The sequence below is a fragment of the Loxodonta africana genome, chromosome 3, assembly GCF_030014295.1.
Source record: "Loxodonta africana isolate mLoxAfr1 chromosome 3, mLoxAfr1.hap2, whole genome shotgun sequence".
Lineage (NCBI taxonomy): Eukaryota > Metazoa > Chordata > Mammalia > Proboscidea > Elephantidae > Loxodonta > Loxodonta africana.
The window spans coordinates 23,979,182-23,999,385 of NC_087344.1; the positions used below are offsets into that span (position 1 = coordinate 23,979,182).

At 45.7% G+C, this 20,204-nt stretch overlaps 1 protein-coding gene across 10 annotated transcripts in view; it reads left to right on the forward strand.

Moving 5' to 3' along the window:
* Nucleotides 1-9,049: 9,049 nt before the first annotated feature.
* Nucleotides 9,050-20,204, forward strand: part of ILF3 (interleukin enhancer binding factor 3) — a 40,186-nt gene continuing 29,031 nt past the window's right edge. For 4 of the 10 annotated variants that reach the window (XM_023552428.2, XM_023552430.2, XM_023552429.2 and 1 more), the window contains exon 1: nt 9,050-9,220. The gene's annotated coding sequence lies outside the window, so the exon portion shown is untranslated. Of the gene's footprint in view, nt 9,221-17,627; nt 17,802-20,204 lie in introns of those variants that run through there. The other 6 variants (XM_023552431.2, XM_064280657.1, XM_064280654.1 and 3 more) reach the window with 4 other exon arrangements.

Genomic DNA, 20,204 nt, shown 5'->3' on the forward strand with positions numbered 1-20,204 from the left:
GGGTCAGGCACACCTTAGACGTCAAGGTGACATCTTTGCTCTTCAACACTTTAAAGAGGTCCTTTGTGGCAGATTTACCCAATTCAATGTGTCTTTTGATTTCTTGACTGCTGCTTCCATGTTTTTGTGCTTCCATGGCTGTTGATTGTGGATCCAAGTAAAATGAAATCCTTGACAACTTCAGTCTTTTCTCCGTTTATCATGATGTTACTCATTGGTCCAGTTGTGAGGATTTTTGTTTTCTTTATGTGGAGGTCCAATCCATACTGAAGGCTGTGGTCTTTGATCTTCATTAGTAAATGCTTTAAGTCCTCTTCACTTTCAGCAAGCAAGGTTGTGTCATCTGCAGAACACAGGTTGTTAATGAGTCTTCCTTCAATCCTGATGCCCCACTCTTCTTCATATAGTCCAGCTTCTTGTAACATTTGCTCAGCATACAGATTGAATAGGTGTGGTGAAAGAATACAACTCTGATGCACACCTTTCCTGACTTTAAACCAATCAGTATCCCCTTGTTCTGTCCAAACAACTGCCTCTTGATCTATGTAAAGTTTCCTCATAAGCACAATTAAGTATTCTGGAATTCCCATTCTTTGCAATGTTATCTGTAATTTGTTATGATCTCTTCTCATTAAGTCATGCCAATTAATAGAAATTGGTTGAAGTTTATTTAAAATATGATTTATAAATTGGGGTAACATTTTGACTAAAAAAACCCCAAAACCTGTTGCCACTGAGTCAATTCCGACTCATAGTGTCCCTATAGGACGGAGGAGAACTGCCCAAGATGTGGCTGGTGGATTCGAACTGCTGACCTTTTTGGTTAGCAGCTGAGGTCTTTACCACTGTGCCACCAGGGCTCCACATTTCAACTGGAGAATGAAAAATGTTTCGAAGATGAGAAGAACTTTCAAAATTCTTATACCACATATTGTTAGCATTGCCACGGAAATGGGGGTGCGGAGTTCCAGTTTCTTGAAACTGACTAAAAACTCATTGCCATAGAGTTAATTCCAACTACATATAGTATAATTCTCCAAAACAGCCCAATGCCCAAGGCAAGCAGGTCTCCACTAAGCTGCTGAGTAGGCTATTGTTTGATTTAAGGAAACTGTTTTCTTCCAGGCTCAGTGTTCAAAAAGACACTTAAGGGCAAATGGCCTGGGTGGGTCACCCCAAATCCATGGACCCCAGCAACCTGCATTCCAGGAGAATTAAAACAATTTCTCACAGGGAACGTGGGTATCAATGCCTGTGGTTCTGGTGGTATGAGATGGTAGATGGGATATGACTATTTTCTGGTGCAAAAAGAAGGAAGGTCAACTGGGTGAGGAGGTGTTGGAAGCTGTCTTAGTCATCTACTGCTGACATAACAGAATTACCACAAGTGGGTGGCTTTAACAAAGAGAAATCTATTTCCTCACAGTAAAATAGGCTAAAAGTCCAAATTCAGGGCATCAGCTCCAGGGGAGGGCATTTTGTGTCGGCTCTGGAGGAAGATTCCTTGTCATCAATATTCCCCTGGTCAAGAAGCCTCTCAGGCATAGAGACCCCAGGTCCAAAGGATGCGTTCTGCTCCTGGTGCTGCTTTCTTGGTGGTATGAGGTCACCAACTCTCTGCTTGCTTCCCTTTCCTTTTATCCCTTGAAAGATAAAAGGTGGTACAGGCCACACCCCAGGGAAACTCCTTTACCTTGGATCAGGGAGGTGACCTGAGTAAGGATGGTGTTACAATCCCACCCTAATTCTTTTAACATAAAATTACCATCACAAAATGGAGGACAATCACTCAATGCTGGAAATCATGGCCCAGCCAAATTGATACACATACTTTTCGGGGGACATAATTCAATCCGTGACAGAAGCTGTGAGAAGAAAGAAGACGTGAGAAATCCTCTAGTTGTGTTGGGGAGCACTACGCGGAGGAAGGAATGTAGGAGAATGGCGGTGCTTTGTTTTGTTTTTATTCGAACCACAATTGAGTGCGACATCGCAGGCAGTGAGTAGACAGAGTTGGGTGAGGCCAGTATTGACAGAGAGGACCAAGGACTGGAGGGCGTGTGCAGGAGTGGTGATAATGATGATGATGAAGGACATAAGTGGGCAGAAGGCAAGTGAGGCTGTGACAGGGGTGAGGACACTCAAAGGTGGTAGTGTGGGAGGACTGAGTGTGGGGGCAGGGTTGCCAGGGAATTGCTGAGTTGGGTACATCAGAGGGATGAACTGGAAAGACAGAACGTGGTAAACTGAGGGGCCTGTTGACCTCAAAATTAGGGATGGGCTGGAGTGTGATCACGGGATGGGGCTGAGGTGGGGAAATTCTGCCAACTTCACAGCCTGATTCGGAGGGCCTACAAGTGTACATGGCACCTACTACGTGCTTAACAAATCATGTGGCATGCATGAGTAATTAACAGGGAAGTTTGCTGTTCTAAAGGAACCTATAACAGGAGCTTCGAGGGGGTGACATGTATGCTGGGGTCAAAAGGACGAGTAAGAGTTAGAGCCATCCAGGGGAGTGGGTGGAAAGACACGGAGATAAGACAGGTAACAATTCTGTTAGGTTGGAGTACAACATGTAAAGAGCAGGATGGAGGATGATGGAGGATGAGGAGCCTGGAGACATGCCCAAGAGGACAGCCTTTGTCCTGGAGGGTGTGAAGAGTGGTGGGGGAGTAGGGCACAAAGACAGGACGGTCTGGCTGCTGTGTGGGCCCGTAGAGTCTGGCCCAACGGGTGGAAAGACTCCAGCCTGGAGGTGAGGAAGAAGCCCTGGAGAGAGGGGATGGTGGCCTGGACTGGGGTAGTGACCAACTCCAGATTTGAGTGTCCAGCATCTCAAGGTGGTGGGCATCTGTAAGGCAGCATGTGTAAAACTGAGTGTCTGGTCCTGCTCCAGCCTGCCCCTCCCAGAGCGGGCAGTGACTCCCCTCTCTCCTCTATACTACATCCCATAGGCCAGAAAATCCTCTTAGCTCTACCTTCAAGGACATCCTGGCCCCACCTTGTCTCCTCTGGCCTGGATGACTGAGCCAGGGACCTTGCTTGGCTTCCCCTCCCCACTTACATGGCTTCTCCACACAGCAACCAGGGGAGCCTTCCCTCCTCTGCCCAGAACGCTTCCACAGCTCTCAGCTCCCTTAGAGTTAAAGCCAAGATCTTCACTTGGGCCTTTGGGGCCCTACAGGACCTACCTGCCCTTTCATCCCTCCCTGTTTCCTCCTGGATGTCCCCCCTGCCTCCTTCCTCCTCCTTCAGCAAGAGCCTTCCCACCTCTGGACCTTTGCAGTGGCTGTTCCCTGTGCTGGAACACTCATCTGTCTCAGCAATCTGCTTGGCCTCTGTGATGGTTTGAACTGTGTCCCCTCAAGATTTGTAGTGTAAACCCTAACCCCCATACCTGTGACTGGAAACTCTGGTGGCGCAGTGGTCAAGAAAGCTACAGCTGCTAACCAAAATGTCGGCAGTTTGAATCCACTAGGTGCTCCTTGGAAACTCTGTGGGGCGGGGCAGTTCTACTCTGTATAGGGCTGCTGTGAGTTGGAATCAACTTGAGGGCAGCAGGTTTGGTGTTTTGGTTTTTGGTATACCTGTGGTTATAATTCCATTTGGGAATGGGTTTTCTTTGTTATGTAAGAAACTTTATCAGTGTAGGGTGTGTTTTAAGCCGATCACCTTTGACATATAAAAAGAGCAGAATAGGACAGAGGAACAAGCCGAGATGGGGGGAAGATAGACGCCATGCCACATGAAGATTAACAAGGAACCAAGGAACATTGAGCTTCCCCCAGGGCCTACAGAGACAGAAAGCCTTTCCCCAGAACCAATGCCCTGAATTCGGACTTCTAGCTTCCTAAACTGTGAGGAGATAAATGTGTTTGTTAAAGCCATCCACTGGCGGTATTTTTGTTACAGCAGCACTAGATAACTAGGACAGCTACCCTTTCTCAGCTCCTCATAAGGGCTTTTTGGCCCATTACCCTACTTAAAATTGCCACCTGCCCCACCCCTGTACCCCAGCTTTATTTTTGTCCGTAGCAATTGCCACCATCGGACATATTCTATAATTCTCTTATTGTGGCCTGCCCTCCCCCCGCCCCATGCAGCTCCATGAGGGAAGGGCTGTGTGACAGTCTCTTCACCGGATGTCCCCAGAGCTGCTCCAAGCTGCTTGGTCCTTACAGCCAGCTTCTCTAGTGCTTCCAGACGGTCTCTGAGCTCCCAACAAGCTTTAATCAAACTAGAAAATTCTCGAATAGGTAAAGCTAATCCTGGTGATGTAATAAGAGGAGCTGCCTGTAAAGGCTGAGAACTGTCTGGGAAGAACATGAGGGAACTTCCTTCAGTGGTGACAATGTTCCTCAGCTTGATTACGGCGGTGGTTACACAGATGTGTGCTACGTAAATATTTACCAAGTTGTACACTTAAGATCCATTACAAGGTTCTTTCATAAAAAATTGCTTAAGGGAAAAAGAATTCCCTTTTTGCTTCATATCTGTGAGGATGGACTGATCTGGGGCCTACTGGGCTGCAGGTGTGGGGGAATGACCTATGTGCTTGCTCAGCACTGTTTGGAGTGCTCTTAGACAGGCACTGTCTAGGTAGTGGAGATACAGAAGCATACAAGAAGCACCGTGTTCCCTGGTCTCAGAGTTTACACTCTAGTGAGTGAGACACATAATAAACAACTTAACAAATAATGTTGTTGTTGCCATCCAGTTGGCCCTAATCCATGGCAACCTTATATATGTAACAGAGTGAAACATTGCCCAGGCCTGTGCCATCTTCATGATCATTGGTACGTTTGAGTCCATCGCTCCAGCTATTGTGTAGTATCTTTCAATCTAGCGGGCTCATCTTCCAGCACTAGATTTGTTGTGGTCGACAGGTTTTCAGTGGTTAATTTTCAGAAGTAGATCACCAGGCCTCTCTTCCTAGTCTGCTTTAGTCTGGAAGCTCTGATGAAACCTGTCCACCATGGGTGGACCCTCTTGGTACTTGAAGTGAATACCAGTAGCATAGATTCCAGCATCTTAAGAACTCACAAGCCATCACAGTACGGCAAACTGACAAGACAGGTTGTGGATATATATGATAAGTGGTGATAAATACTTGGAAGAAATATAAAACAGGGAAATTGGATAGTGCTCTTAAAAAATGGTGGTCTGGATAGGCAGGCCTCTTGGAGGAGGTGGTATATGAGCCAAACTGAGAGAAGTGAGGAGGGAGCTCTGAACACCTCTGATAAAAGTGTTTCAGGAAAAGGGAATAGCCAGTGCAAAGGCCTGAGGTGGGAAGAGTTCGTGCTTCAATAAATGAATGAATGAAGTTGCCAAAGGACACAGCAGACTGTCTATGCTGGGAGGTTTCCATCCTCCCAGCCCAATAGCCCCAGTAGAAAGAGCGCCCCTCTTTCTCAGCAGATCAGACAAGACCCAGGGTTGCCTCTGCCTTGGCCCATCAGAGTGAAATGTCTGCAAACCAATCACTGGGCCAGAGGAAAAGTGAGGTTCTGATTGGCCAGACCTGGCGCAGAGCCAGCTGAAGGTGAGGTGGGCCTCACCTAGGAGGCACAGGGTGGGAGAAAAGTGATTTCCCAAACGAAAGCCTTGGTTCTCTAATCCAAACAAGATTAGAGGGGGCCTGGAGGTTAAGCAGGCACAAGCCACAAACAGCTGTCATGAGGGATGACAGCAAAAGCTGACCAGAGCAGCAGGGACTTCAGGGTGGCAGGGATGGACAGGCAAGGTAAAGATAATACACTCAAGGTTGTGGGGGTAGTACATGTGGCCCGCACGATGGCATCACTGTGTGTAGTTACCTGAACTTTTTCTCACAAGTTTCAACACTGTGAGGGTCAACTCCAAAACCTGAGGCCTGGCTGGATCCAGGGGCTCAGATGATGTGGCCATGTTTTGACCTTGCTCTTGCTCCATCTTTGGGCTTATCCTTCTCCTGGGTGGCTTCGTTCTTCGTTTAGTTCTCTCATCAAGGGGCACCCCTTGCCCCAATAATGCCTTTACATTTTCCCTGCTCACGAGAGATGAGAGCTTCTCTCACTCCAAAAGCCCAGACCTGATGCTTACTGGCTCCGACTGCCTGGTTTTGGTCACCTACTCCTGAACCAACCACTGTGCCAGGCCATGGGCCTAGTTTGGAAGTCAGGCAGTGGAACCTGCCATCTGAACTCCATAGACTGAGCAAGCAACAGGGGTGGTTCCCCAAAGCACTGTCGTCAGCACGTATCCACTCTACCGAAAGGGAGGGAAGGCAAGAGACATTGGTCAAAAGCTTTCAAGGGGAGACGTTCTCAGGTGTGATCAGGAGAGTGGGGGCAGGGGAGGCTGAAGTGGGAGAAATCTCTGAAGACCAGGAAGATAATGAATGGAGAAGCTCTTCATGAGGACATTAAAGGCCCTGAGGATGGCAGAACATGTCCTGAACAAGCAACAAGGGACAACCTCAATCTTCAATCAATAAGTGGGAAGGGCTGGTGGGGAGAGAAGATGACAGAGAGGTGTTAGTTGAGGCAAGGAAGTGAGAGAATGGTTGAACACACTGGTGGTTGTTAACCACAGTGCAGTGAAAGACGTGCCAGTGGCAGGAGGTTGGGCAAGGTAGGAGACACAGAGTTGCAGAGATGAGAAGACAGATGGCATCTTAGGTTGTCTATCTTGTATCCTGACCAAGGAGATAACAAGAACAGGAAGCATGATAATGGAGCTTGTCAGATGGTTGGGCTGAAAACATCATACACAGCAGCCCCTGGTGGGTGGGGTAGGGGTGTATCCAGGCCGACTGAACTTTTAAGGGAGTTCAGTTTCCTTGATACTTTAACAACTCCAGGCTAGTGCTCTTCTCACTAAAGAACCAGGTTGGACAGGGCACCAGTCCAGTGGGTAACAATAAAAATGACAACCACTTCTCAAGCTTCATGCCCAGCACTCAAGCAACCCCCCTGAGGTTGAACAACTCCTGACATCAGTCCTGGGCTCCTCAATGGTTTTTGTTTGATCCAAAGACTGTGCTTATTATCAAGACCCTACAAACCTCGGGTGTTGGAGGCCCCTTTGATAGGAGTTGCCTTAGAAGAATGAGATCCCCAAAAGCAAGTTCTTCAGAGATTTAAACTTGGGTGCCTCCCAAGAACTTGGGAGTCAGAAAATTAGAAACCGCCCCTGTTCTGCCACTTGGTAGCGCTATGAGCTTAGGGAAGTCACTCGGTCTGAGTCTCACAGTCAAATAGGGAGATGGCTGATCTCATAGCTTGGGGGCTCAAACGAGAGACCATGCATACAAGAATCATTTTAAGTTCTGTTATCACCATAATCATCACAGTGACCTTGAACAATCTAGACTTTTATCAATTTTGTCAGAATCCATTTCCACTAATTCTACCAAAACTTTCTTGAATTTCAAGATCTGTATCTGTAAGAAATATCTCCAAGTATTACCAAGTGGGGAAAAAAAAGCAAGAAGCAAAACGACTACTACTTATGTAGAAAATAATAAAAATACAATTACACTTTTTTAGCGGAAAGAAAATCTCTGTAGAAATACACAAGAGCTTTACAGTAGCTAAGAGGGAAGGTATCTGGGTGTCAAGGGGACACAGGTGTTATATTTCACTTTATCATGTAAAAGTATTACCTATTCAGAAACCTTTGCCAAATTAAAAAAAAAAAAAGCTGTAGGTGCAGCATGCACTTATTTCCAAGATCATATTTTTACACCTTCTTTTCTTAATAAAAGGTATCATTCTGGGGCATTTACGCTGTACAAAACATTGTACAATGTGTTTTTTTTTTTTTTAATTATCACCATTTTGTAGATAAGGAAAGGCAGGCTTGATCACACAGGACTGACATTTGATCCTGTAACGATTTTGATGCACCGTCCCTTCGTTTTTGCAAGGAAGATACGTCTAGAACGACTTCTAAGCTCCCTCCGAAAAGAAGTCTTTTCAACTCCTTGCGCCTCTTGCCCCGAATTCCAGAAAGGTCTGAACAACAGCCCGCCAACCTGCCTAGCAACTATTCCTGTTGCGTGCCGCTCTGACACTGGAAGGGAGTGGGCTAAGTTTAAGCACAGACTGTGTACACTGGGGCCTCACAAAAAGCCTGGGAGGAGTCAATGAAATCGAGTTTGCAAACAGAAGGCGAGTCACCGATGCCTCTACTTATGAGCCTCGAGCTGCTGCCGAGCGTCCTCAGTCCCAGCTCTCCCGCGAACAGATCTTAAGTTTTTCCTCTGTGAAAGGAGGACTGGAGCATCCCGACCAGCCCGGTTCTGCCCTTCGGAGGCTCCGGGGCCTTAACGAAGGAAGGGTGCTCCATCAAGAAAGGTTTGCGGGACCAAAAATCCAGGTGCTCACTTGAGCCGTTCCCGGGCCTTAGCAGTAACTAGGGGCTCGGCCCGGCCGTTCCTCGCACACGCACCTCAAGGCGTCTCAGTCCCTTGGGGGAGATATGGACGGTGGGGAAAAAGCCCCGCGGAGCAGTCTCCGGTGGAAAACGAATCTCCTTGACCGAAATCCCGCTACTAATACGACGCTCACGCCCCTGGCTTGCAAAGCCACTTCCGTCAACGTACTCAGAGCGACGGGTGGAAGATGGCGGCTGCGCAGGCGTGCAGATTACACTGTTTTCTCACCTCGCGGAGGCTCCGCCCCCCGCCCTTGGCCGTGCGTCACGTCGTAATAGCCGCCAAAAAACCACCATTAAAATAGAAGCGGCTACTTGGTCACCTGACGCAGGGCTACCAATACAGCAAAGGTAAGGCGTAAAAGTCCTCGTCACGTGGCCAAGGAGGACAAGGAATGCGCCACTGTCACATGATCAGGCAAAGTCGTAGAAAAAAGGGGAAAACATACGAGAGCCACGTGACCAGTCACGCAACACGTACGCCCCCGTCACGTGGTCGAGACCACCCCTCCATCTCCTTTGGCCCCTCCCTCCTGTTCCGCTGGGCCTGCGTCGAGCAGCAACGCGACGGCGAGGGGGCGGGGCTCCGGCCAGTCACGTGCTCCCGCATCTCCCCCTGGCGCGCGTGCGCGCCCGCTCGCTCGTTCGCCCCCGGCCTCAGCTCCTCCTCCTCCTCTTCTCGCCATTGCAGTTGGATTCAGCAGCCCAGCGCACACCGCGTGGCTTTTGGGGGGAGACCCCGGGGGGCTCTGGTAGGAGGGCGGTGGCTGCGGTCGGGGAAGAGGACGCCAACGAGGTAAGTGCCAGTGTGGCGGCGGCTGGGCCTGCTCCCGCCTCTGCCCCTCCCCCCGTCCGCCTTCCTTCTCGGCGCGGGCCCGGCTTGGGGGTCGCGGTGACAAGGCTTGAGGCGCCTTGCGCCCCCCGCCTCCGCCTTGGCCGTCGGGTCCCCTCACCCGGGCGCCTAGCCGGTTCCTTTCTTGTCTGCTTCGCTCCCGCGCTCGGCCGTTACTCTCCCCCATTGTGCCAAGGAAACAAAATGGCGGCCGCGGCGGCGGCAGGGCCCGGTGCGCGCGCATCCGTCCCCCCATCTCACGGCCCCTCAGCCGGCAGCGGCACCTCGCGCGGGGGGTGCGCGCGCACCAGGCTCCGGGCCGCCGCTTCCCCCGGACCGGGCTTTGTCTGTTGCGGCGCTCGGCGCGCACGTGCCGGGAGCACACACCCCCTCCGGCCCGCGCGGCGTGAGTAACCCCCCTTCTCGCCCTCTCCTCTTCTTTGTCCCGTTCCCGCTCCGGGTTCCAGGAGGGTCCCAGGTTCCCTAGGCGGGCAACGCCGGCTCCTTTGTCCTCACTCGGCGCGGGGAGGCGTACCCCCTTCCTGGAACCCCGTCCCTACGCGAACTCCCCATAAGGTTTTTTGTGAGTTCTGGAGATTTCCAAGCCTGTGGTCAGCTAGGCCTCCCCTAGATTGGGATCCAAATTCGGGAGGGTTTAAGCTTTCCCTTTGTTGAGGTGTTTCTGTGATATTTAATTTTTCCTGTTATTTGGAATTGGTTTCTCTTGTGCAATATGTCTTCCAAGATTGGAACCTGAACTTAGGGGTTTGAAATCCTTCTCTACCTCTATTTTTTCAAGTAGTTTAGCGATTGAGATTCTTGAGGTTGCTGTCGAGGTTCTGCTTGGGTTTATCGTCTGCCTGGGTGAGTTATTTGGAGTGTACAGTGATCAGTATGTTCTTCCCCTGTTCTGTGTGTAAACAGAGTAAGCCATCTACTCAGTGTTTCCAAAATTGATGGAAAGTTGATTGGGATTCCGCTGAGGGGACGTGATGGGCCAGCAAGGACGCATTGATTTTGCTTAAATTTCTCTCCCCTACTCGTGTTTTCGTGATTCTGAGCTTGTCTTTCTGATTGCTTAGGATTCTACCTTGCTTTAGAAGTGGGTGATCTGATGGCATACTTGGGCTTTACGGGCCACCCGGAGTTTAACGATTCGAATTGGGATTTTAAGCTCCCCTTTGCGCAGGTATTTGTGATTTGGAATGACCACAGATTGCTCACAGTGCTGTCACTATGCTGTGTGTGTGGTCTTGTGGGATGTTACAGCAGCCAGCCCGCTGTGAATGAGTGTGGGAACCAGAACTGGGAGAGAGAAAAGAAAGCCCCCAGGGTACTGGCAGGTGCTACCATCCCTGTCCTGTAGTCGTGGAGTCTTTGCCTTGAGCTGTTTCTTGGCAATGTGGGCAGCCATTGGTCCCTGGGGTTTGTGTGTGGAATCTCTGCAGGCCCTGGCGTTGCCTGGCTGGTCTTCTAGTTTAGCTTGGGGGCTGAGCAATACTGCCAGCACCGGGTACTGCTTTATCAGACTCCTTATCCTGCTGGAGCTTGGATAAGCCAGGGAATCACCCTCTTGCTGGAACAGAGGTGTATGATTGTAGTTTTTGTTTTTCCTGATTGAACTTGTCTAGTGCCTGCAGGCAAAAATTCCTTAGCTCTTTCCTTAGAGTTTTGGAGTACAGTATTTCTGGGAGTAAGGAATTTAAGACTTTTTTATTTTTCTTAAATTTCTTCTGTCAGATATATTGGTATGGACAGTTCCTAATATTTTGATATGGCAAATGTATGGTGCTTGCCTGGTTAAGGTCTTCAGGTAGGGACAGGTGAAGCTGGTGGTGGAGAAAGAGCCTTCTAAATTGTCCTCTTCTCTCTCCTGGATGTAAGGCAGCATCTTGTTAGTCTTTATGTTTTAGCAAGATGTAGGGGTTAGAAATGTTTTTGCTTTTGAGAAGGGCTTTGGAAGTTTTCTTTGGACTGGGACAGTTTCCTCTTAACTCTGTCACCCTCCTCACCACTTCTGATTTCGCCTTTCATGGCCTCAAAGGAGTGATTCCTTTCACCAAGAAGCCTGGATTTATACCTGCTTGGGCTCTTCATCCTGCTATATTTTCTCATCAGGTTGCTTAATCTTGTGAAATTTTGAAAGCCCTGTAAACGGCCTCCCCCCATGGAGTACTAGCATGTGTGGCCCACAAAGTTGTGACATTTTATTTGAATCTTGCTTTGATTGAACTTTCTACTTCATTAATATTGCTGCAAAAAATAAGGGTTTTTTTTGGTCCTGTTATTGTTACATTGTATTTTTTTGGTGAAAGTATACACAATAAAACATATACCATTTGAGTTTCTACGTGTACAATTCACTGACAATGGTCACATTTTTCAAGTTGTGCCACCTTTTTTTTGGGCAACCTTTTTCAGACTATTTCGTCATCATAACACAAACTCAATGCCCCGCTTAGCTTCTGATCTGTGCTTTTGAGTTGTTGTCAATTTGGAGTCCTGGTGGTGCAGTGGTTAAGAGATTGGCTGCTAACTAAAAGGTTGGCAGTTCAAATCCACCAGCTCCTTGGAAACCCTATGAGACAGCTCTACTCTGTCCTGTAGGGTTGCTGTGAGTCAGAATCTACTCAGTGGCAATGGCTTTGTCCTTGGTTGTGGTTGTTAGTTTGGTCGTGCATAGATAATTCTTTAAAAGAGTGTAATGCTTAATATAGATATTCTTCTCGTTAGGCTAAATGATTATTTGGTACAAAGAGGACTTCAGGGGATAGCTTCAGTTCAAGGTTTGAAGATTCCCTCAGGGTTAGTTTCAGGGGTCATCCGGCCTCAGTAGCTGCAGAAAGTCTGCATTCCATGAAAATTTGAAATTCTGTTCTATATTTTCTCTCTCTTGATCAGGATTCTTCTATAGAATCCTTTATCTAAATGTTTGGTATTGGTAGCCAGACATCATCCACTTCTGTTAGCAAAGAAGGCAGTTCATAGAGGCCGTTAGACACATATATTCCATTTCCTCCGCCGATTCCTGACCCTCCTCCTTCATTTTGCTCTCAGGGAATGGAAACCAGTTGGACCTTGGTTGGGCTCCAGTTGGACCTTGGTTGGGCTTTTCCAATAGGCTCTGTACTTTGGGGGCAGTGGCGGTTCAGTAATGGAATTCTCCCCTTCCATGCAGGATACCTGGGTTGGATTCCTGGCCCATGCACCTCATGCGCAGCCACCACCCACCCATCTGTCGGAGGAGGCTTGTGTGTTGCTGTGATCCTGAACGGGTTTCAGTGGACCTTCCAGACTAAGATGGACTAGGGAAAAGGGCCTGGTGATTGTAATTCTAAAAATCAACCCATGAAAACCCTATAGATCACAGTGATCTGATCTACAACCAACCGTGGGAATGGCACAGGACCAGGCAGCATTTTGTTTTGTTGTGTGTGTGGTTGCCATGAGGTCGGACTCGACTTGATGGCAGCTAACAATGACATTTTGGGTAGTTCCTATCTTTAGTAAAGTCCTGGAAGAGAGAGATTTGATTTTTGTTTCAAACAGAAGGGTTTGGAATTAGAGGCAGATGAATTTTTTTTTTTTAGTGGTTTGCCTGGAGTCTGCACAAAGTGAGTCAGTGAAGGGGGTTCGTGCCCTGAGGCGATGAGACGGACTTTAGTTTCCTGCTGCATCATTTGGCTATTTTGTTTGAAGCAACTGGGTTATCTCTCGGCATTATTACTTAGGGTAAGCTGGTACCTCTCTGATGCATTTCTGAAATAATAGGGAAAGCAGGGTGGGCACGTGTTAGGGAGCTGCCTCAGTGTAAGGATTTTTAAAAATTGTCCCTTATTTTTGTCATCTGTTGAATTTGTGTGAGTTTTTTTTTCCCAAGATAGCACTTTACGTTGTAAATATCGATTGGGAATTCAAATAGAATTTTCACATCTGCCGTTTTCAGATGGCTTGTGAAAGTGATGTTCAGTTGAAATTTAGGTTTATATTAAATGTCCGTATAATGAAGAAATAGAAAATGAGCTTACTATCTGAGCTCCACTTCTGTGGTGGTGGGGGGGCTGCATATGACCCCCAAGGATTATTTAGTCACCAAGTTGAATGTGTAGTCTTTTTATCAGAATATGTGGCTTTGCTCCAAATTATGTTTATATATAAAAAAAGGTGATTAATAGGAAATAATTGTGTCTGCAATTTGAGATTCATGAAATTTTCCTTGAAGGTTCCAATCAAGCACCCTCATTATTTTCATTAAGATATTAATCTTTCAGGGCACTTGATTTTTTTGCGGTTGCCTTTGAACTACTGTTTCTTATCTGAGTGTGTGTGTGTTTAAGAATGAAATGTTGCAAGTTAGCTTTGCTTCTCAATACATCTAGATTATTTTGCAGTTTAATAAATCCTTGCTTTGTATTCATAATTAAAAAAAAAATCTAAATGTCAACTGCATGGGAATAACCAGCCCAGCCCTGTGGCTCATTGAAAAAACACTTAAATAATTTGTCAAGTGGGTGACCTGTGCAGCATGCTTGCAGGAGAGAATAAATAATGGCAGATCAGTCAACATGGTAGTTCTCTGGGCTGTCCAGTGAGGGGGCTCATCGATGACCGATGACCCAGCTTTGCCAAGTGGTTGTATGACCTGACAGGAGTGGAGGGAAGGTGAATTGAATCGATTTTGGTGAAGTCAGCTCGTTTGTTTTTTTAAAACCCAAGCCTTCAGCTTTGAAAAATAGTTTGGGGGTTTCCTATAAAACTAAACAAGCAAGCATCCTTTGCCATGAGACCAGAAGTACTGGGTGATCTCCAGCTACCATTACTGAACATTTTGATCAGAGATGCTATAGAAGAATCCCAATCAAAAGAGGAGAAATACAGAACAGAATTGCAAATTTTCATGGACTCCAAACTTCCTGGAGCCATGAAGGTTGGATCAACCCCTGAAACTATTGCCCAGAGATAATCTTTAAACCTTGAACCGAAAAAAGTGCCCATGAAGTCTTCTTAAAACCAAACAGTGTTTTAATTAGTAAAAAATGTTTGCTTTGGGCGTTATGTCCTTTTAAGAACTGTATAGGATCAGACTGACAACAGCAACTTGAAAGGTTAGACAGAAAGTTTAGGGGGCAGTGAATTTACGTTAGTGGAGGAGAAACAAATCAGAAAAGGAGGGTTGAGAATGGTTGCCCAACTTGAAGGATGTAATCGGAGTCACTCAGTGGTATATGTAGAAACTGTTGAATTGGTGTATACGTTGCAGCATATGGAAACCCTGGTGGCATAGTGGTTAAGTGCTACAGCTGCTAACCAAAGGGTTGGCAGTTCGAATCCACCAGCTGCTCCTTGGAAACTCTATGAGGCAGTTCTACTCTGTCCTGTAGGATTGCTGAGTTGGAATCGACTGGACGGCACTGGGTTTGGTTTTTTTTTTTGTTTTTGTTTTTGCGGTATATATTATGAACAACAAAAACAAAAAACCAGGCAGCTACTGTATGACCCAGCAGTTGCACTCTTGGGCATGTATCCCAAAGAATTGAAAATTGTGTTCACACAAAAACCTGTATACAAACGCTCATGGCAACTTCAACTATAATAGCCAAGAGCTGGAAACAATGCAGATGTCCTTCAGTGGGTGAGTAGTTCAACAAGCAGTGTTACATCCGTATCATGGGATACTACTTTAGCCATAAAAAGGAACTACTGATGTGCATAACAACTCGGGTGAATCTTGAGGCAGTTGTGCTGAGTAAAGCAAGCCAATTTCAAAAAAAGTTACACTCTGTATATTTCCACCTATATAGCGTTTTCGAAGCAGCAAAATTATAGAATGGTGAGTGGATTAGTGATTGCTAGGGATTAGGGGGAGATTGGGAGGTGGATGTGACTAAAAAAAGGCAACAGGGGGGTCCTTGGGGTGATGGAACTCTTCTGCATCTTGACTGTGTGAATGTCAGTGTCCTGGTCATGATACTGCCCTATAGTTTTTTTTTTTTTTTTTTTTTGTCCTCTGGCATTGTAGTAGCCTTAGAGAAGGGGGAACATGGTTGAGTGGGGAGAACACGTTACTTTGACTCTGTTGTTGTTCTATCTTCGTTATTTGTTGTCCAGCTTTCATAAGCATATGAGGCAGTTGATAATACCATGGCTTGGGGCAGGTGCATCTTAGTCCTCAAAGCGACATCTTTGCTTTTTAATACTTTAAAGAGGTCTTTTGCAGCAGCTTTGCCTGATCCAATACGTTGTTTGATTTCTTCACTGCCACTTCTATGGACGTTGATTATGGATCAAAGTAAAATGAAATCCTAGACTACTTCAGTCTCTTCTCCATTTATCATGATGTTGCTTATTGGTCTGGTTGTGAGAATTTGTGTTTTCTTTATGTGGAGGTGTAATCTATAGTTAAAGCTGTAGTCTTGGATCTTCATCGGTAAGTGCTTCAAAATTCTGTTCACTTTCAGCAAGCAAGGTTGTATCATCTGCATATCGCAGGTGGTTAATGAGTCTTTCTCCAGTCCTGATGCCCCGTTCTTTATATAGTCGAGCTTCTTGGGATTATTTGCTCAGAATACAGATGGAATAATTATGTTGAAAAGATACAACCCTGAAGCACACCTTTCCTGACTTTAAACCATGTGGTATACCCTTGTTTTGTTCGAATTGACTGGTTCTTAGTCTATGTACAAGTTCCGCATGATCACAGTTAAGTGCTCTGAAATTTCCCATTCTTCACAATATTATCCATAATTTGTTATGATCCACACAGTCGAATGCTTTGCATAGCTGATAAAACACAGGTAAACATCTTTCTGTTATTCTCTGCTTTCAGCCAAGATCTTTCTGACATTAGCAGTTATATTCTCTGCTTCACTTCCTCTTCTGAGGAACTCTAGTCTACCACTGATAAGATTATGGCATTGAACAAGTTAAAGTTAGCCTTTCTTAATCAAGTTTTTTTTCCCAATTGGATGGACTTGCACCATACTTTTGCAAGCTATTACCATGGGTGAAGGGTACATAGGATCTGTCTGTATCGTTTCTTATGACTGCATGTGAATCTAGAGTTCTCTCAAAAGTTTAATTTAGAAGAAGACAGCTTTGCCCATTAAAATAATTTAGGTGTCTGTGTATTAATGTTTAATGTTTTTGAGGATAGGGTTTTTAAATTTTTGATTATTTTAAACTAGAAAGAAACACTTTTGGGAGAAGTAAACAAAATTAAATTGCATACTAAGTTAAAAAAAAAAAAAGAATCCAAGGCCTCATTATGGGGATAAATTAGAAGGGTGGGAAGATTCCATGAGCTTGCTTCCCCCTTGCCCTGGCTGCTGCTTGAAGAGCTAAACATTTTTCTGTGATACTGTGTGTTCTCTCACAGGCAGGTTTTAAAACATTATTTCTGTTGGTAGATACCATCAAGTCGCTTTCGACTTATGGTGACTCCGTGTACAACAGAACAAAACACTGCCCGGTCCTCCTTTTCACATTGGTTCATCTCAGACGCGGCTGCCAGCTGGTTTGAACCCTTGCTGGGAAGTTGAATTTCTAACAGATTCCCAGGTGATGCTAATGCTGCTGATTAGAGGTCAGTTCTGAGAACCACTGGTAGAGCAGTGGGATCACCTGGGGATCTTGTTAAACTGTAAGGTTTGATTCAGTATAGGTGGGGTGGAAAAGCAGATTCTCGGGAGGGGTTCAGACCATTTGGGAGCCCTGCTCTAAAAATAGTTAAAGTGACTCCTTTATTACATTGTATCTGTAGTTTTACAGTTTACAAAGTATTTCCCCGCATTATCTTAATATCTGCAACTCTGAGGGGAAGGTGTTATTTTCATGTTCATTTTTGATCCACCTTTGAAAGGCTAAGTGATTTTTGCCCAAGGCCCCACAGCTGCCACATTAGCCCAGGCGCAAACCTGGCGTTTCTGTCTCCAAAACCAGTGGGTGCTCCGCAATACCAGTGGTCCCCAAGTCCCGGTCTCCCAGAGCGGTGGAAATTCCACAAACATTTTGGGAACAACCTGTACTTGTCAACTTTTTTGTCAAGTAAAATATTTAAGTGGTTACCTTAGACTACGTCCATCCTTTCATAAGAAGAAAGGGCATCTTAACACTAAAAATATAAGAAGAAAATTAATTTAGAGCAAAGGACGGTGGACAGTTCTTTAAAATTGAAGAAAATTTGTGAAAATATTTTTATTTCTAATTTTGCCATCTCCTCATTAACCAATAAAAGTGTTGTTGGAAACAGAACTGGGAACTATTCCACTAGACTTCAGATTTCTGTTGAGTGTTTAAATTGCTCAGTGTGGCATTGATGATCAGATTTTAGATTGGCATCTTCTGATTGGGTTGCTTTGTTGGTTCTTTTCAGTGCGTCCCGATGATGTGAATCTGTAAAAGTTTAAGCAGTCATTTCACTTCACAATCCAAGATTAACGCCAAATGCAAACCAAACCCATTGCTGTCAAGTCAGTTCTGACTCACAGTGACCATACAGGACAGAGGAGAACTGCCTCATAGCGTTTCCAAGGCTGTAAATCTTTATGTAAGTAGACCGCCACATCTTTCTGCCTTGGAGCAGGCTGGTGGATTCAAACCACTGATCTAGCATCCGAGTGTTAACCACCGAGCCACCAGGGCCCCAGAACCGCTCCAGTGGTCAAGAAACCAGGGGCACTAGGTTGTAGCATTGTAAATTTCAAATCTGAGTTCCAGCCGTCTGAGATGAGCATCCACTTCAGGACGGTTCCCCAGAGTTGTGAGGAGAGCTATAGGATCCTCTGAGATACCCAGGAACAGGCCAGCTTCCTGCATGTGTGTGTCATATAATCCCCTTCCACCCTGGAAAATCCATGGGGCTATCCCTGTTAAGGAAACCCTGGTGGCGTAGTGGTTAAATGCTATGGCTCCTAATCAAAAGGTCAGCAGGTCGAATCCGCCAGACGCTCCTTGGAAACTCTACGGGGCAGTTCTGCTCTGTCCTGTAGGGTCGCTATGAGTTGGAATCTACTAGACGGCAGTGGGTTTTGAGTTTCGAGATTCCTGTTAAGATGTTAACACTGTACCTGTATGTTCATTCTGCAGACATCTGTTGAGTCAGGCATGCTAGTTTGGGTATCTTTCTTCACCAACAGCAAGTACCATGAGGTTCATATCATAATTAGTGAGAGGTCTGAAAGATGGTCATCACACCTCAAGTGTAATGTTTGTGGTTTAAACTTCTGTAACTGCATGCTGTGGGTGGGCTGGTTTCAGGAACCAGAAAAAGAAAACAATCTGATCCCTCTGTGTTAGAACATCCCAAACCGCATACAGGTTGTGTTTAAATTCCTTAGAGTTCGCTTTCCACCCATATCTTCCCTCAGCTTCCTCTTAGATGCGAGGCTGGTAAATATCTGGCTTTACTTGTACCCAAGTTTGAATCAAGTTGTGTGTGTGTTGCAGGTAGATGGGTGTTGTGGGCTTCTTGTTAGCATGTTCCTCGCTAAAAATGCTCTTGAAAAGGAGGTTTCTGCTTGCTCAGAAGACCCCTGGCTCAGTTAATGCGATGGATTTCCTGGCATTCAAGGCCAGGAATGCTGGCTTCAGAGAAGATGGCTTGGATGACAAATCTGGGACTCAGACAGATGAGCCCATTTTTGTAGCTCTGGAAAGGAGCATTAACCCCAGTTTTTAAACATTTGTTTTAGTTCGGGTAATTGGTACTACTCACTTGCTTTTTCTACTGAATTGGGAGGCATTGCCCTGACGTACTCTAAAGGAGGAGGGAGGGTTCTGGGATGAATGGACTGCAGACTGGCAAAGTATGGTAGCTTGAGCCCTGCGGGTGCTTTCTTGGGGTGCCTGTGGAAATCTGCATGTGGGACGTTTGTGTGAAGACAGGTGTGTTTGGGGCATGTGAGTGTCCTTGAGGACTTTTTGATAGGGTGGTATTTTAATACCATTGGTATCCTGTTTTCCCAGCAGCAGAAGGCTGGTTTTCTAATCCAAACATCTGGTTTTTTGGGTGGCATTTTTAGTAGGCATGTAGTAGCACCAACTAGGGTGAGTTCAGTTTCAGAGTGAAGAGTTGGGATGTAGACAGCTCCGATGGTGGCAAATTAGGTTTTTAAAAGATAAGTATTATTATGGACTTGTGGTTTTTTTTAATTGAACGTGTTGAATCAGTTATAGCTGTATTTTTGCAACGTTTTACTGTAAAAAATTTTCAAACATAAAAGGTGATATAAATTTATGGTGAAAACCTCTATACATATTCTAGATTCTACCATTGACATTTGACTATATTTTGTTTCATATGTCTTTCCACCCATCTGTTGTTCTGTTCATCCATCAGTCCACTTTTTTTTTTTAATACGTTTTATTTTTTAGAGCAGTTTTAGGTTTATAGAAAAATTGCACAGGAAGTACAGCGGATTCCTATATACTCCCTGTCAGCCCCAACACAGTTTATTCTGTTAACATCTTGTTTTAGTGTGATAAGAAGCCTGGTGACACTGTGATTAAAGCACCACTGAGAGGTTGGTGGTTCGAAGCCACCAGTCACTCTGCAGGAGAAAGATCTGGCAGTCCGTTTTCATAAAGATTACAGCCTTGGAAACCCTATAGGGCAGTTCTACTCTGTCCTTTAGGGGCACTGTGAGTTGTAATTAGACTCTGAGGCCATAGGTTTTTTGGTTTTATTAAAGTACGTTTGTTGTGATTGATAAACCAGTATTGATACATTATTATTAATTAAGGTCCATAGTTTACATTAGGTTCACTCTGTGAATGCAGTTGAAAATGATGGCATTTGACAAATGCATGTGTCATATCATCAGACACAACAATTTTCACTTCTGCCAACGCCTCCTGTGCTCCACCTATTCATCTCTCTACCTGGTAACCACTTATCTTTTAATTTTGCCCTTTTCAGAATGTCATTGTTTGAATGATAGAGTATGTAGCC